The sequence below is a fragment of the Ambystoma mexicanum genome, chromosome 3q (assembly GCF_040938575.1).
Source record: "Ambystoma mexicanum isolate Mex_15411 chromosome 3q, UKY_AmexF1_1, whole genome shotgun sequence".
NCBI classification, from domain to species: Eukaryota; Metazoa; Chordata; class Amphibia; order Caudata; family Ambystomatidae; genus Ambystoma; species Ambystoma mexicanum.
In genome coordinates, this window is record NC_090926.1 from 190,856,107 (window position 1) to 190,872,085 (window position 15,979).

The 15,979-nt window shown below is 43.9% G+C and overlaps 1 protein-coding gene across 1 annotated transcript in view; it reads left to right on the forward strand.

Moving 5' to 3' along the window:
• The window catches only part of LOC138582304 (retinol dehydrogenase 7-like), a 268,937-nt gene that overhangs the window by 56,229 nt on the left and 196,729 nt on the right, over positions 1-15,979 (forward strand). The gene's annotated exons all lie outside the window — the stretch shown is intronic.

The window sequence follows — 15,979 nt, forward strand, 5'->3', positions numbered from 1 at the left end:
GCTATCCACATAAGACCACGCCATGTACACGTCATTCATTCACATACACATCCACTTTTCTAATTATTCATAAACCACTTGATATTTATCATGAGAACATCTTTGAGCACTGCAAGTCAACTCGTGAACGTGCTACCTGAGAACATCTGTGACCACTGCGAGTCAACTCATCATCGTGATACCTGTGAACATCTCCCTGTTCTCCTGCTACTAATGACCCTGCTTGCTGAATCTGTTTGTTGGTCAAGGTAAGGGCAGGTCACCTAATCATATCTCCTTGATCTTTAAATTTCTATCTATTTCGAACGAACCAGTAGTGTAATGTTCATTCATCTCATTGCCATTACCATTGACTTCAGTTTAATTTGTTATGCTTTCGATATACAGCAATTGTCATCAGTGTCAATTGAGATCGAATTGCATCCTTCGCGGCCCGTTTCTATAAGTATGTTTCCTTTTTATGCATGATAGTACATTCAAGGGACGAGTAACATGTTACGATTTGCGTCCCATAAATGAATTGCATATGAAAGTTATCCTATAATACAGCCAGCTACGCTACACAGGTTTTGTTGCTGTGACCAAACATAGATTGCATAGAAAAATGCATGATATAATTCCATCTTTCTCATGCTTTTATGCAAAGTAATTTTCTAATGATGTGGACCTTTTTTTTTTACAGAATTTCCAACAATGCCTGCATGTACGGTTTACTTACAGTTGCCATTCTAAGTCCCATAACAAACCGAAAGGCACTATAATGCATGTATTCCCGAGGAATATAGATCTAATAAGAGAAGGGGTCAGATATTGCGGATTTGCGCCCGGAGAGCTTGAAAGTAGAGCCCATTATGTCTTGGGGGACTTGAGGGGTGATTGATTCTGCATCTGCAGCCTGCACTTTGCCACAAATATTTACGACCAATCGCAGTACACAAAGAAGCATCGCCTAACAACGTCTTGTAAATTGCTTCCAAATGCAATTCCGACTCTATTCATGCACATGCTGCCTCAGGTGAGTCCCGGTTCCTGATTTAGCTGTAGGCCGTGTGGTACTGAACAGGTAACTACATGGACGGATTGGTGTTTTGGGTGTAAATGTCCCTTATAATACTTTCATATTAACAAGATTGTATTGCTTTATAACTAAACCCCATTTTGCTATACATCTGTCCTTGGTTTTAGGAGTGTCATAGAAAATTATTTATGGGCACAGATAACTATGCTATAGTGCCCTTGGAAATAAGCATAATCTTTTCGTAATCGGTTGATTTACACGTCAATTTTTTAGGTTAGCATTTCTAAATCAAATCTAATTTTCCCTTTACAACTCCATGACAATGCACTGAATATGGAGGCGCAAGATTCTGCATCCATGTCTTTCCAGGAGTCAACAACAACTTTGAGCACCTATCAGGTAGTTTTATTTAGCTATTAAGTTCCGGAAATGTTTTATGCATGGAATTGGAGATAATATGATAAAGTTTACGTATCCTGTTGTTTGTTTACATAATGTTTAATTTATGGGTTTTTATTGCTATGTACCATTGTCTGCATCCCATTGTGTGTGTTCAATTTCACTGTTTTCATCCATACTAAAACAAGTACTGTGTTACAGGTTGATGCTGGTACTTCGACTACAATTACATCATCCTTTCAAGCTGATCCAGAGCCTGAGGTATACGTACTGACAGTTCCCTTGAATGAAAGAAAGTATATTGTACATCCGATACTATTAGACAGTGACATTATTATAAACAAGCATCTTTTACAAAATGCTTGAGTGCAACATTACAATCAGTGGGTTTTGCACAGTGATCTCTGATATAGTACACTAGCCATCAATCAGGTGCAATTCGAAATGTATATTTTGACTAAATGACGTACACAGTGTACGAGGGTATCTATGTAAGCCGTGGATTCAAGGAAATAATTTGATTTTAAAAATGATTTACTTTTTTTTAATCAATATTCTATTCTAGGCATGTATACAAGATCGGGAAATGGACGAGGAGGCACGTGGATCTGAAGTGGTGGAACAACTTGCTGGTGCAGTCGTTGCAGTGAAAAACACAGTTTCAAAGAAAATCAAGAAAGCAAGGGTAACTAGCAAACAAGTGTGATTACAAAAAGTGTTTTGGGCAAGTGTCTTCATAAGAGGCTTTATTTTAAATCTAAAGTGCTATATACTGTATGTTGGTTTTACATTGAACATGTTTTCACAACCCATATCCTAGAGGCCCAGAAGTAAACAAACTTTGATGACACAGACAGCTACTGAAGCCAGAGATGCTGCTTGCCAAACTGATTTCACCATGGAGCAACTATTATTTGAGGTGCAGCGTGTTCAACTGAATAAGCAGACTTGAGATGCTTATACCCAATGGCCAGAAAATTAATTGAATGTGACCGGAGAAGCCAGCAAAGTGTTGTTGGACCATTGCTACAATGCAAGAACTCCACAAGATGAAGACGAAAATGAGTATAATGTTGATGCTTTTGAATTACTCGCAGACCACTTGACACAATCAACACCAGCAAAAAAAGGGCCACTCAATAAACAATCGACATTGATGTTTTCTCCAATTCATGTTCAAATAACACAAGCTGAATTAACAGAGACTGAAGCCTCAACACAATTGACCATGGAACTTGCCAAAGATCTCAACTACAGTGCATCCTGTTCGGCTGATATGTCCACCACAGTGGAGTCACAAACCATATTCATGCAGGACGATAGTCTAATACAGGAGCCCAAATATATTGTATTCGACAGCTGCCTGATGGAGATAATACTGATGCTGAAATTTGTCCATCCAGTGAGGGGGGAAGTATGTGGGAAGCCATTGTTGAATGTGACTCATGTATCACAAGGCACTAACTTGAAAATACAAGCCACCTGTGATCTGCTCCATGCAACATTTTCATGGTCCGCTCAACCGATGCTGGGGAAAGTGGCAGCTAGAAATCTACTGTGTGCAGCAGCTTTACTTTTCATTAGCTCTACTTTTAATAAGTTGTCCAGTTTCTGTCAATTTGTGGGACTCAAGTTCCTTTCTAAAACGCAGTACTACAAATATCAACGTGAATATTTATTCCCTGCTATTAGTGAAGCATGGAAAATTGAACAAATGTCAATTGCAAGGACATTCTCTGACACACGGTTCCAGCTAGCTGGCGATGGACATTGTGACAGCCCCGGATTTTCAGCAAAGTACTGCACATACCACTTTCAGGACATGGAAACTAAAACAATTGCGAGTTTGGTGGTCGTGCAGGTGTCCAAATCTAAATCCTCAGTGGCCATGGAGAACCATCGTTTCATCAAATCCCTGGAAGATCTCCAATTGAGTGGAATGCAAATTGACCTCATAGCCACGGACAGACATGTTTCAATAGCCAAGACCATGAGAGAGCACTTTCCAAATATTTGCCATCAATTTGATGTATGGCACATTGCCAAATCAATCAATAAAAAATTCTCAGCTGCTGGGAAAAAAAAAGGTTCTGAAAATATTTTATAGTGGTCCCAGTCTTTCAGCAACCATCTTTCGTGGAGCTCCAAAACTTGTGGTGGGTCTGTGGTAATTCTACTAGAAAAATGGCGGTGACACTAATGCACCACTGTTCCATCGTTCACTCTTGGACAGAAAACCAACATTTTCACAAATGTGCACATGGACCTTTTTTCACTGTAGCAGGAACGCAAGAAGAAGTGGTTGATTCCATCTTTACCTCCACACAAAGCTCTTGAGAAGATTGTATTTGATAAAACTCTATCAAGAGATCTGAAGGGACTCGCAGAATTCTGTCACACGGGAGATTTGAAGGTGTTCCACAATATGTGTCTAAAGTACAGGCCCAAGAGATTGTATTTCGGCATAGATGGGATGCAATATAGGACATTACTAGCAGTATTATTGCATAACAAGAACATGGGGTGTGAACAATCAAGGACTGCGGGAAACTTTGGGATGCTTCATTACACAATGGCCTTTACGAAAAGAAGCAAATAAATGGGTGGTCAAGCCAAAATACCAGGAAATGGAATTCGATTTTGTGAAAGATCTTATTACGATTGTCTTGGACATACATACTCATGGAATCGCGTTTGTTCCGAGGACACATACATTGCCACAAAACATTACAAACGTGCCCTGTCAACCTAAGCAGAGATCGTGGAACAGTTCACTTCCCGGATTACCATCTATTTCTTTGTTCAGCAATGTTTATATAAAGTGTCCAAATAAAGCCTCCAATTTGTCTTTTGAAATCTATCCTCTTTGTCAATTTTATTTGCAACAAGTGCCTTTTTGATAATGCCATACAATGTAACGCTGTGCTTTCACACTTCCCAGTTTCATCAAGCTATTGTGGGACCTTCACTGATCGTGGGAGGGTCAGATGTATAACAGCATGAAAGCAACTTTGGGGTTCTGCAGTTGCCTTACCAAACACTGCCGAAATAGCTGAATAACTACGCGTCCCACAAAAGGAATGAGACCTAGGCTAGATAAGATAATCGGCATGCAAGAACTACTGACTGGAAGCAAAACAGCGCATCAAAGGGGGTTGTTGATGAGAAATAGCTGCACTCTGACCTATATTTATTTTCATGGGGCCATGTGTTGGGGGTCGATGCTAATGTAAGGAAGGAGTGGGTCGGTTGAGCCCCCAGCCCACCCAAAATTCTACATGAAAGTGACCCCTTGCTCTTGCACTCATCAGGAATGTCTCCTTTGCCATTCTGTGGCCATGGGGAAGAAGGCCCCGAGATGGTGCTATTGCTAGACACATTTGGACTCCATTTTGTGTACCCTCGACCCCAACTTTGGACTAGGCACATTCTGGCATTGCAAAGTTTCCCCTCCCCCTCAGCAGCACCACGCACAGCGAGCACTGACAGCCCCCACCTTTTTCCTCCTGCGCCTGTGCCTCCCAAGTCCCTTTCTCACAGATGCGCTGAGACAAGATGTTGCGAACAAAGAATGCATTAATTTCATTCTTCCTCTGAGATCACTGTCCTGTGTGTGATAGGGCCAAACCATGACTTGTAGTTGTTCATCGATCTCAACAAATGTGCTCCTGCACCTCTCACCCCAGCTGCTGGAAAATTACTGCTTGTTCAACCTTGTGCCCCTCCAAAACTATTCTTTTGATGTACCAGAAGTGTGACCCTTCCTTGCTGACCACCCCAGAGTGCCTCCTAATAAAACAAGATCGCAGTCACAGTATATTCTGTCCTAAACTAACATGTGTCACTCCACCCCCTTTCTCGCTCTGATATGCCAGACCTGTCAGCTATAAAACCCGACCCCCGCAGGTTACCTCAGGGGCAAGACCCCCACACCCTTCACCTCGCTAGTGACCCAAAGTGGGATAGTACAAATACATGTGTTACATTTTTAGGCCTCTAATATATACTTAAAGGTAAAGTGATTATCATTATTTAATGCATGTCAAGGATGTGTATGTAGATCAGTGTGGGGAGTGAGCGCCTTCACTATAGGATGTATTATCACAGGTGCCGATCTTTGACTTGCAGCCCTCGGAGTCTTATGATTTCAAACGCGTTGGGGGTAGGTGTTAGCGTTACCAGAATATATAACCAATACAGAATAAGTATATGGGGGGTGAGGTTGAGGTGGTGCGGGGTTAGGGTCTGGAAACCAGATGCGTTCTAGGAGAACTGGGGTCATGGGTTCAGGGGACTGTGGCCTGGCAGGAGGGGGTTGCAGCAGGACTTGCACGGACATTCTCGTACGAGCACATTTTGTCAGGGCTCAAGACTAGCTCCTTGCGAAAAATCTTTACGTGATTTGCCGTGTGAACAAGTGATGGGCTGAGCTGACAGGTGGTGTGGGCTGGCTGTGGGAGTCACTGAGAGAGTGTGAAGTTCTTCAGAGGAGCATTACAAATAAGGCTTTTGGAAGTAAACTAACTAACTGTTTTCATTAAAAAAAGTAAATTACTAGAAATTTCGTGCGGCATTGGTGGATGGCAGCAAACAATTCATTTGTTTTTCAAAAATATTTCTAATGCCACTATGGTCTGAAGGGCTATTCGCTCGCATTGGGAGTGAAGGTCAGCGGCTTTGATTTTTGCTTGCGAGCTGAGCAAACCCACGCATCGTACACAGTATAAGGTTCAATTGTTTTTCGACCTTGAAAGAAAGGGAGGATTCCGAAAGGAATGAATGAAGGGAGGGGTGTAATACCGTCAAATACGATAAGATCCCCCATTCCAAAACTGGACAAAGGAACACGTAATTTCATTTTATGAAAATTCATTCATCTGAACTGAGTCTCTGTGTTACCCTGAGAGAATGGAAACGCTGAATATTATGTACGTTTTACTATAGGCGATTTTATAGACCAACGAGTCAACGTATCACTAGCCGACCGTTATTGCTGGCTTAGATTGTACTGGGTTGTTCTTTGTGGCATATTGCAACGACACGCAAATACAACTTGTGTGTGCACTTGTCTTTGTCCCCAGTTTCAACAAACACCAAATTCTACGCTAACATTTAGTTAAAATGCCGTCTAAGCGTACTTCGAATTGTAGCGTCAGTTTACGCATCCCATTTCGAGCTGAACATGCTCCATCATACTAACCCCTGAAGCAAATTGTAGACTACTTTCTATGTAGGTTTCTCTTTGTTCCCATTGTTTCACGTCTGTGTTCATCATTAGTTTTCACACGGTGCAGAATTATTGGGTAAAATGATGAATTGTAATAAAGATCGGCTACTGAGACACATTTCCGTTATGTTTTTCAAACAGCTAAATCCTGCCTTTCTGCGATTGTCGTTCGTTCCAGATACCAACTGACAGGTTTTTTAACAGGCAGCTGCGGATACACTTAAATGGCTGGATCACCATGACGCTTTTTTGGGACGATCGCCATGGGCGGATATGCCCTTACGTAGTGAAGGAGCAACCTGATATCGTTTATGGTGGCCTAGCGCCAAGCTGATGCCCAAGTCTTGCGATTCAATGCGCTTCTTATACCCAAAAGGAACACAGTGTGACTCACGATAAACATTTGTGGATCGAGAACAAAGAAAAATCTACCCATTTGCTTGAATATGGCAATCGCCCGATGTTCTCGGAGCGTTTATTGAGCAATAAAAGTACTTTACAAATTGTAGAGTTTTGCTATTTCCTGTAAAAGTATAGTTTTATATTCAAAATTGGGATGCGCTGAGTTGTGAGATGATGTGTGTTGATATTCCGGGTTCTGCGTCAACACGTAGGTGATGTCTGGGCGCGTTTGGCTACGCTGCCCAGTAACATCATGGAGATAGACGGAGAATATCACTAGGCTTGGTGATGTCAGCCTCAGGGGCGGGGGATACGATTTAGTGCCGCCAGGGCAGTTCACCTTAGGGCGATGCAGCAACGGATAAGATTAGCACAAGATGGCCGCGCCCTGCTGCCTGATTTCGCATGTGTAAAAAAGGGGAAAACTATGGTAAATTGCATAGGAAATGTTTGTACGATCGATCAACGTTTGCTTGACAACACATGCCCGAACCCTCGGGACAATAATATTTTTGAGCGCACTATTCCTTTACAATCCCTTCTTTCACCTTGTTCCCCCAGAAAAAAAAGATCCCTTACTGACTCTCACATCTTTTTGGGAGCTACCTCCTTGGCCCTTACTCATTGAATTAGCATTTAAAGGGCCAACCTCTTCAGCTTTTCAAACTTTTCAACCTCCACTTCCTTCCTCCTAACATCCCTCCCCACCACCACCCTTACTTGGCCCTTCATCCCAGCTTTTACGCAAGCTTCCTTATCCATCTCCCTAGCCCTATCAGGACTGCTTTCCCCCACTTTTCTCCTGAATTCCCTTTTGGAATAATCCAGAATGGCACGCATGTTCATGACCCCACACTTAAAGGATTGGAGCAACTCATATATTGTCTGAATATTTGCCTCCTGCTTCTCATTACAAGCTTGTTCTAGACCTTCCTTAGGTGGAGCATTACTCTGATTAGCAAGGAATGGTAAAAGGGCTTAAGCTTCTCACCTAATAGGGATTCCAGCCAGGTCTTATCCTCTTCTTCTGCGGAGACTAGGATCCTGTGTTACCAATGTTACCAATGTTAGCGACCCTCGCCCATGGGAACACCCCACAGAGGCTTCCACACTCTCCCCAAACACCTCTACCACAATTGCCACCTCATCCTCCCCCTCCGTCCTCCCCCTCTGCTTCATCTACTCCTACCACACAGTCCTGTACTTCCTTATCAACTCAAGATCTTTTCCGCAGGGCTGATGCCCTTATATCTCCCTTATCCTTTTCCTTATCCTCATCTTTGTCCTTATATGTATGGCAGTTCATTTTCCCTACGCCATCCAAACTGGGGTTCCACCCAGGATTTAGGCCCTCAGATACCAGAGCAACCCTCTATACCAGAGGCGGTATCCCAGATGGCCTTTTACGTGACCTGGATTCCGTTTTCCATTTTTCCTGCCATATCTTTTAAATAGGAGTCAAGAGAGAGTTGCGTGCACAGTGATTTAGTTTGAGGCTTTTCCTGGGATTGCTTGGATTTCTTCGTACTCGTAGCCATCTTCCCCAGCCCTCCCTCCTCCAGAGCTTTTCTTTTAGGCATGTTAGCACCCAGCAACCAGCAAGAGTTCTGTATGGCGTTCTATATGCACTATATTCTTCTCACACTAATGTCTTCTCACAGTCTTATCCACAGTATTAAGCATACAGATTAACAAGTAAAAAGCACATGAAGCTATAAATAGCAAATGACAGACAGCAAAATACACATCCTATTTAAAATCTCTAAAATGTCTCTGCAAAATAATAAAAATCTGCTAAAAAGGAAAAAGGAGAAAAGTTCCAGAATCCAGAAACAAAACTTTTTGTTTTCAATCATACTCCAGATAGTACAGGCGAGCATGAGTTCCCAAACAATGTCAAAGTCACAGCTCATAATGATGACCGGCGGGCAGGGAAGGCGGACAGCTCAGGGAGCTGCCAGAGTCTGTCTCCGCCCCCTTCGCCGCCTCCAAGAAGCAGCTGAAAAGAAGACTTAAACGTCTTGACCATCATGGTCGTTGTTTTTCAATTACGGGGCAGGTCTTCAAGATATCACAATTTCCAGCCGTCGCAACTTTACAGAGGTACAGTTTGCTGTTTTACAGATTACGCTCAGTTGCAACCATCATTGCTTTATGGATCAGCTTTTGAAAGTACATTTACCGGGCATGTCCTTGTTTACTTAGTATTTTGCTTACCTAAATACAAGGGAGACGATAATTCAAAATAGATCGCCGACAGGTCCAATCATGGCAGTTTGTGAACTGCGGCTCCCCCACCTTCCAAGGGCTAACCACGCACCACCACACTCTACACAGCACTCCGCGAGGCTAGGTAGCTGTGTATATGGTGTGCAGGTAAGGTCCCCGCCTCCAGAAGTTAGACAGCAACTGAGGAAAGACTTGTTTGGAAGCAGCGCAGCCAGACTCCAACCGGAGACAACCACACTCTACAAAGCACTATGCGCATTTACTTAAACATCAGTTGTGTTTGGGGGTTCAGATTGCATGTGGGGGTGTGTGGCAATGGGGTTTGTGGGGAGCAGGGACAGGCCACCAGGGAACATAGTTCCACTACTTCTTTTTGTACACTTCGACCACTGGAACAAGGAAGTATGTGTGAAGTGAGGGCGTTCAAAGAGACACCTGGTAGTGAAATTAATGATCTTGTCAAGAGGAACGAAAGAATATTTGGGGAGAGCAAAAAGGGTGCTGGCACAGTAGTCCAGTTTAGAGAAGACAAGAGTGGGTAAGCGATGCTTGGCAGGGTTAAAGGAATGAAGTGCCTGATTTTCTTAATATTTAGGAGGTTGAGGTGAGCTGCTGTTCCGGTTTTGGAGATGTAAGTACAGAAGATGTGAGAAGGGTCATAGATGCTGCTGAGGTTTCTAGCTGAAGAAGAGTAGAGGAAAGTGTCAGGTGGGAACTGGATAGGCAGAGGAGGAGAGGAGAGAGCTTTTGGCATGGGAAGAACAGCACCTTGGTTTTGGTAGAGTTTAACATCAGAGAGCGCAATGCCAACCAATATTTAATGGCAGAGAGACAGTTGGACATTTCTCTCTGTTGGTCTTCTCAATGCCCGATCTGTGTGCAAGAAATCTCGCTCTTTGCTTGATCTCTTTTTCTTCTTAAATCTTCAATTTCTTTTCCTCACCAAAACCTGGATTACTTCCACTGACACCATTGTTCCGGCTTCCTTGTTTATTTCCTCTTCTTCCTTTTCCCACTCTCCTCGTCTACACCGTCCCAGAAGCAGCACTGGCATTTTGCTCTACTATCCTTTCCTTCATTTGAATATCACTTTGCCTCAAAGTCCTACTCCCTTTTTTATTATTATTATTTATCGCCCTTCTGGTCCTTTATTCCATTCTCTGATGAGCTTGATATTCTACTTTCTCTCATTCTTCATTTCCTCTTATTTTATTATCTCTCTTTTACTCATGCCACCTGCCCTATACTGCCTCTGATTGCCTCCAATGGTCTTTGTTCTTTTCTTACGCCCCCCCTCACACCTCAGGCTCTACTGTCTATCTTGTTTTTTCTTCCCAGGATTTCTTCTCTACCATCATGGCCACTCCTTTTCATCTCTCGGATCATGCTTTGCTTTCATTCTGCTTTTCTCCTCCTCTAGCTTCTGCTTCTTCCTCCAATCAACCTGCCTTTTCTTGTATCAATCTACAATCTGAGGAACTTCAATTCTCTGTCCTTCTAACCTTCCCTTATTTCCTCCTTATCTCGTCTGACACTTTCCTCCGTCTGACAACACTTTCCTCATACTATCCTGACAAAGCTATAACATTTCCCTCTTCTACTCTAACTTCTACTCTTGACTCTCTTATTCCTCTGCAATCATTTGTTCCTACCAAAAAACCTCCTCACCATTGACTGTCCCTCCAAATTCGCTCCCTGTCTGTCTCTCCAAGGCATACGGAACAACGATGGAGGAAATCGGATTCTCCTGGTCTTTCCTTGTTTTCTTCTCTCAACACTTCATATGATATGGCTCTTCTTGTAGACACAACTTCCTACTATTCTGACCTCATTCAACAATACCCTCCCACTCCAACATCTTTTCCAAATGGTGAATCATTTGCTCCCCCTGTTTTATCCTGACTCCTCTTCTCTCTCCGCTCCCAATTTCTCCAACTTTTTCGCTTTAAAGATTTTGTAACTGTGCACTTCCTCACCCTCTTTTACCCTGCCTCCTTCTGTCTCGTCTATCACCCTACCCCCTACCATGCCCTCCTTTACTCCTGCTTCTGACACTGATACTGCTATGATCCTATCCAGTCTTCATTTTACTGCTTCTGCTGATGATCCCTTGCCCTCATCTCCTATTCCCAAAGTCTATCCAGCTATTCTTCTTTATCTTACTTCCTTTATCAACTCTTCCCTTTCCTCTTCTATCTTTCCTTCTATCGTTAAGCATTTGTGGAATTTCCCAGAGTGCACACCTCTTATCTTGGCTTTGCAACATATAAACAGCATTGTAAACAGCACATGGATGGGTGAACTGTTGGTGGCATGTTGTGCCTGCCATCCTAGGTTGCATGCAGTAGTCTTGTTTCCCTGTCCTTCCAGGCACATTGGACATGGACCCCACCTTTGCAATGTCCTTTGCTGGACTCAACGTAAATTTTCTTCTGCAGTGTCCTCTGGTTTTGCTCCATCTTCAGATGCTCCCTCTCAGTCCAGTGCTGCCATTCCCTCTGCTTGCATTGCTCGCTGCCATCTATCTCTGTGCAGGTGTATAGCCACTAATGCTAGGTGTGCCCCTGCAACCGCAATGTTGCTCGGGTTGAGGGGCAGGCACTTTCTCCATTGTTTTTCATCCAGTTTACGCTGCATCAATTGTTGCTGTGATTTATAGTGGTATATTATACAATGATGCATTAATTATAAATGCAACCAGAACAATTGAAATATAATCAGATAGAGATTGTTGGTCTACAAAGAGTACAGTCTTAATTATGCTGAGCACAGCCGACATGTGTTTCGACCTCACGATCCCTTTATAAGCTCCAAAGGCTACTATAAGTCTCAGTCGACTATCGGAGACCGTAGGAAAAGCTGCAGAACACTCCAATTGACTGGCAATCCAGGGGATGCACTAGATCTGTACGGACGGCTTACCATAGCCCGTTGCTATTCATATTCAGCCTATATAAGGACTGTGAGGTCGAAACACATGTCGGCTGTGCTCAGCATATTAAAGACTGTACTCTTTGTAGACCAACAATCTCTATTGAATTATATTTCGATTGTTTTGCGCAGTGTGGTTCGGTTTATAATGAATGTACTGTTTTTCGGGACTCTTAGGGCAGAGGGTCTGCTCTTACACGACCACCTGCACCAGACTCAGTGTATCTACTTCCCTATTTATTTTCCTTAAATATTTTGGCAATGCGCAGCTGGTTCTAGTCTAAATGCACCCCACGCTTTTCGCATATACAATGATTTCTTGGTGTACTGACCGCTATTTATTGCCAGTTGTATGCAAGGTGATAAAGCACTTTTCTGACGACCGTCCACCAGTGTTGCGTCCGCGTTGTGCCAGTAGAATTGCAGATTGGAGTTGCTTTACCAGACACATTATCTGCGGAAACACGGCGTTTCCTGTTCTGCAGCTATTCCGATGGTTTATAAGCAGATACATGGCATACTTTGTCTTATCACCATAAATTGTTAATAAAATAAATATATCCTTCCCCCAAAGGGAAATATTGAAAAGTAGGAAAGGTGTTTGCAAGTTGGAACGATTGTTCTGGGACCTTTGCCCCTGGACATCTGTTCCCTTCGGACAAATAAAATGGCCTGGAATGGGTTGGGCAGGAGAAGGCTTCCCTTGAATCATAGGGGCCATAATTCCCCAATTGCCAGGAAATTAAGAAGGGCTGCACAAACGGCCCCAACTTTGTCCGACCTGAGGAAAACCAAAGTTGAACAAGGTTTCAGAAGTGAAGCCTTTGGTTTGTCTTGAAATGTGACTGTGGATAAATAATTTACAATATCTTTAAGCAGATCATTTCCAAACAATGGTTCCCTTGAATTATTGCCAGCCTGGGGGTCTTCAGCCCACCCAATGGCAGGCTAATCGTCAGGAAAATGCATTTTCTCCTCTCAAGGAATAGTGCATCTCCCAAGTGTAGCGGGGGAGTGTGGGGTGGATCTATTTATTTGATTTATAAGGTGCTTTTGCCGAAGCGCTGTACATACAAACTGTATCTAATGCACTTGGTGGAAGACAGTTGTAGGCGGATACAGCAATACACGTTTTCTAAGGTATACTCTTACCTGCCCACATCAACCCCTGTTTACCTGAGTGCCTGAATCCTCCTGGGTGTGCTTCTATAGCTAAAGGACATGGTTAGGAAAGGCAGTAGGTAAAATGATTGCCCAAACCCCTTAGAAAGAAACACTAGGTTATAGGAAATGGGGGCGTGCCCAACAAGTGAGCCAGGTTTACAGCGGTGAAGTCCTACGATATGACCCTCCTGGAAAGGAGGCACATCGTGAAAGAAGTACTGGTCCATGACAGTGAACAAAGGTGAGGCACGCCCCCTGACAACAGGTTGCCACGGATTGTTGAAGACAGGTCAGCCAGGTATTTATGGGTGGCACAGAGCAGCGCGCCTGCTCGACTCTTCGGTGTAAGGGTCGGACGTCTTCTCTGCCTACAATGTTCTTTTGTGTTTTTGCAGGGTCCCCCACGTGACTCACAAGGGATCCATCACTCTTTCTTTTCCTTTTTTTTTCTTTTTAATCTCCCCCTTCAAGGGATTACACAAAGAACACAGAGTGCATTGTTGACATTCCACGTATTATCTATGGGTTGAATTCCATATCTCTGCTTCTTCTTTCAGGTTTTACATGTGTATAAGGGGGCCAGTGATGTTCAATGATCTGTCCTGTAAATTAACCCAGGCCCTATCAATCCCTTTATTAATATCCCTCCCATATCTTCAACGAATTACCGAAAATTTAAGGGCAGTCGTTAGTATTAGAGAGCCTGCCCTTCCTCTTTGGAAATTCTGAAACACTCATTGCTCTAATGAAAATCATTCACAACAGTTAGAGTGTGAGAGTTCTAAGGGACTAAGCATTTTATTACCTATCCGGTCCACTACATCGGAGTAGCATGATCTCAAACCATTTACACTGTGTGGACAGTATAAAGAGATAATCCTGATTAAACAGGGGCTCTCGACTGTAAATCCACCAGGTAAGAAAAGCTACAGCCAATCATCACTAGCCGATGAGCTTAGTACAATAGACAACTTTGCTCTATTATCTGAATACTGGAGATACCCATCATTGATTACTGAGCTCTGTCACAGCCCAGCAGTGGCTGAGCTTTAATGGAAATAACCCACCCTTCATTGTTGCTCTCCAAGTGTTTCCTCTTCTGCGTGGGTTTATTCTATCTAGTGCCTGGTTACTCATTCTGCAGCCCTCTAGATGTTTTGGACATCACATCAACTCCCATTATGATTTAGAGATTTGAAGTCCAAACCATCTGTAGGGTCATATGATAAGTGACCATGATCTCGTGGAACAAACCATGCCACCCTTGTCAGTCGCCAGTCAGTGACCAGGGATTCCGGAAATGAACCCTGGGTTACAGGGATAAGCTGCAGATTTCACAAATTCTTTTGAGAGACGAAGCGTCCATTTGTTACCAATCGATAATGCCAGGAGACAAAGTGTCAGACAAAAAAATGGCCCTGAAGCAGCATTGTAGAGTCAGAAGCAAGACCGACTAAAAACACAGATCTTTCTTCAAAAACAGCGAATGGAAGCTCATCAGCTAGCAGAACCTCTAAAGTGGGAGAACATTCACCCAACAATGAAGGTGAGCCGGGTGCATCTGGCACAATGGTGCCCGCCTTTATGTCCGTTCCCACTCGCCCACCACCGCCAGCATCATGCTCATGGTCACAAGTATCCTGGAACATCCATGCTTCCTGCCAGTCATAGCTATAATGTGCGAGCAAGTATAGGACGTGCAAACGTGCAAATAGAAGGGTAGAAAAATGCAAGGTAATACAGCAGCCGCAAGAGAAGTGGAAGGCGTGCTGTAGTCAGAGAGTGTTCAAAGCTGTACTAGATAGACTGTGGTGAAGGACAATAGTGGTGGCAGATCGGTCACATATCAAGGGCATGCTGTGAGTAGTCATTTCTTTTTCTTGTTCCCGTGAAATAAATTGAAGTGATGATGCACAATCGGAAGCCTCAATTCCATGCCATAGAACTGAGGACAACTAATATTGAAAGATTGTGCTATTTTGTTACATATAGTAGCATTACCTTCTCCCGCAGGCGGGTCTGCTATTGTGGTCTGACCTGTCATTGGCCCATAACAATCAGGGTCAGACTGGCCGTTTCGGTCTTTCGGCCCGTGGCCGAATGACTTTGGGGTCCCCTGGGGCCGGTTTTCCGGCAGCCACCTCTGGGCCGGTTTTAAAAAAAAAAAATATTATTTTTTTTTATTGGCAGGCCGGGTCGGCGGCCCCGGGCCTGGCCTAGTGTGTGTGTGTGTGTGTGTGTGTGCGCCCTGCGCCAAGCCGCATCGCGAGTATTCGCGGCCAAGTCAGATGGGGGGGGCGTGATGAAACTCCTGGGCTGGGCGAGCCAGTCAGTGAGGCAGGGCATGGCAGGGAGCCAGGAGGGGGAGGCGCTGCGCGCCGACGGCACTATGAGTGAGTCTGCACAATCATAGCAAGGTAACACTAGATGTTACCTTGCTTTGATGATTGCATCTGCATCATGCATGCATCATAATTTATGATGCATGCAGATGCAGATGCATGTGCATAATTCATTCACGGGTCACAGCGTCGTCGTGTCGGTGGGCCTGGGCCACAACCAGGCCGGCAGCCGTGCCGCCAGTGCCACTGCAGGGGGGGCGGTGCGCG